General features: G+C 42.0%; 1 non-coding gene across 1 annotated transcript; it reads right to left on the bottom strand.

The window, feature by feature from the left end:
- Positions 1–2,101: 2,101 nt before the first annotated feature.
- Positions 2,102–2,207, bottom strand: LOC114610699. Its single transcript, XR_003709720.1, has one exon. It is a non-coding gene; the product is annotated as a U6 spliceosomal RNA (small nuclear RNA).
- Positions 2,208–2,464: the final 257 nt, after the last annotated feature.

The raw sequence follows: 2,464 nt of genomic DNA, 5'->3' as shown, positions 1-2,464 counted from the left end.
AGCTTAAAGGGCACAACAATTAAGCAGTATTACTCCCTATGGCTATTCCCCACCTCCCTCTCTGTCTCCCCCCTCCCTCCCCCTCCCCCTCCCCTTCCCCCTCCCTCTCCCACTCTTCCCCCCTCTGTCTCCCCCCCTCTCCCTCCCCCTCCCCCTCTCCCTCCTCCCCCCTCCCTCTCTCTCTCTCTCTTTCCTGGAAGTGTCTCTCCTGCTCAGTCACTAGCTAATCAACTTCTGTTGACAAAACAGAGAATGAATGGGGAGCAAAGCTTACACAGCATTGAGACAGGAGATAATTAGAATAAGGATTGCAACCAGATATGGGGGTACAGAAATCAGCATTTGAATGGTGCAGCCCTCAGTGAGTGGGAATCTCAGCTCAATTAAATAATCAAGTACATCCCACAGATATACCCACAGGTGATATAGACCTACTGGAAGTGAGACTCTCTTCCCCCTAGGTTGTGCCAAGTTGACAAAACTAACCATCACAGGGCTCAGCCATTAAGAGCACTGAATGTTCTTCCAGAGGACTTAGGTTCAATTCACAGCACCTACATGGCAGATCACAACCCTGGCTGTAACTCCAGTTCCCTGGGATCAGATGCCCTCTTCTGGCCTCAGCCAATACCGGACACACAGATGATACACAGACATATACACACATAGGCAAAACACTCATACACATAAAATAAAACTTAAAAAAATATACATATAGAAAGCTATAGTGGTAGTTGGCTAACCACTCTGTGCTCCCAATGGGTTACATGGGCACACTTGCCCAAAAGCTATCTGGATTCCCAAATGAAAGACACACACACGCACACACACACACACACACACACACACACTAGTTAATTTTAAATATGCTTTGACTAGCTCAAAAGCTGGGTAGTTCTAATCCTCCCTGTGGCTAGCACACATTTCTTTCCAGTACTCCTGGCTTAACAGCTCTAATTCTATATGTTATCATTGCTGCCCTGGCTCCTTCTGGGCAGCCCCCTAGTCTTTGCTGCCCAAGGCGATTCTGATCAGACCTTTCAGGGGCCACATCCCTTCTCACCTACTTTTTGGATGATTTTCCTTCTGAAGCTCTGATCTGTCTCCTTCCGAATCATGGCTAGTTCCTTTCTTTCTCTCTTCCAGTTCCTAGCCTGTGCAAATCCCCAATTCCCGCCTCAGTCTATCTGCTCAGCCATTGGCCATTGGCTCCTTATTAATCAATCAAAAATCAATTGGGGACAATGATCCCAATTTGGACACACAGATTCTCAATATTAGGGACCGGATAAATTCAAAGCATTAAAACCAATTCCCAATAGAAAGTAAGACACCTAATGTACTATCTACCCAACTCTCTCAGGAAGTGAACCAAAGGAACATCATTTAAGTAGCTGTTTCTCTGGTATATGATACTGACATCTAAGACATGGCTATTCCAGCCAAGACTCCACGTGTGAGTTTTGAATGGCCCCGGCTCAGAGCTTCCTGTTTTGTAATCATTCTCCCTTTCAAGTCACACCCCACCCTAGTTACTTTCCTTACTGCTGTCACAAAATAACTTTTGGATATTTCCTTAAGGAGGAAAGATTTCTTTAGGTTCATGAATTCAGAGGGGATAGCCTGGTAGAGCAGAGAGAGTATTCACATCACTGTGCAAGGAGGCAAAAAAGAAACACTTGTTCTCCACTGGCTTTCTCTTTCTTCCCTACGTCAAGTATTTAACAATATTTACACCCTCTCTTACTTTCAGAACATCATAAGAACTAATATTTAGGGTCCTGTGTGTTCCATCAATATGCAACATACAGGAAGGACTTTTGCCATTCGCAACTACACTAGTTAATCCCTGCCACTTAACAATCCAGAAAACTGTGTTAAGAAGTGAGGTCCTTCCTCCAAAGACCAAATGCAAGCAAGCTGACTCTAGGTCTTACAGTGTTGGCTATTCCAGTCTCCTGTGCTTGTGTACACAATTTTCTTAACTTCCTCAGGACTTTACAAGTATAAGGCCTTTTCAAATTCTTTTTTAGGAGAAAATAATATTCATGGATTTGTAAATCAACTTTGTCCTAGTCCTTCTGTATGATTTTTTTTCTTTTTAAATATGGAATGCTTCATGAATTGGCTTGTCAGCCTTGCATAAGGCCAAACTAATCTTCTCTGTATTGTTCTAATTTTAGAATATGTGCTATCAAAGAGAGCACTCTAAGGGTTTTTTTTTTTCCTATTCTTTTTATGGCACCCAACAAAACTCATTCCTGTTTTTATCTGTATTCTTATTGGAGAGTTATAAAACTCATTCCTGTTTTTATCTGTATTCTTATTGGAGAGTTATTTTATTTTATTTTATTTTATTTTATTTTATTTTATTTTATTTTATTTTAGACAGGGCCTTATTGTGTAGCTCTGACTGTCCTGGAACTCACTATGAAGATCAGGCAGGCCTTCAGTTCACTAAGAT

The sequence above is a fragment of the Grammomys surdaster genome, unplaced genomic scaffold (genome assembly GCF_004785775.1).
Source record: "Grammomys surdaster isolate TR1022 unplaced genomic scaffold, NIH_TR_1.0 126051, whole genome shotgun sequence".
Classification (NCBI taxonomy): Eukaryota; Metazoa; Chordata; class Mammalia; order Rodentia; family Muridae; genus Grammomys; species Grammomys surdaster.
This window is presented reverse-complemented; position numbering and strand designations above follow the sequence as displayed.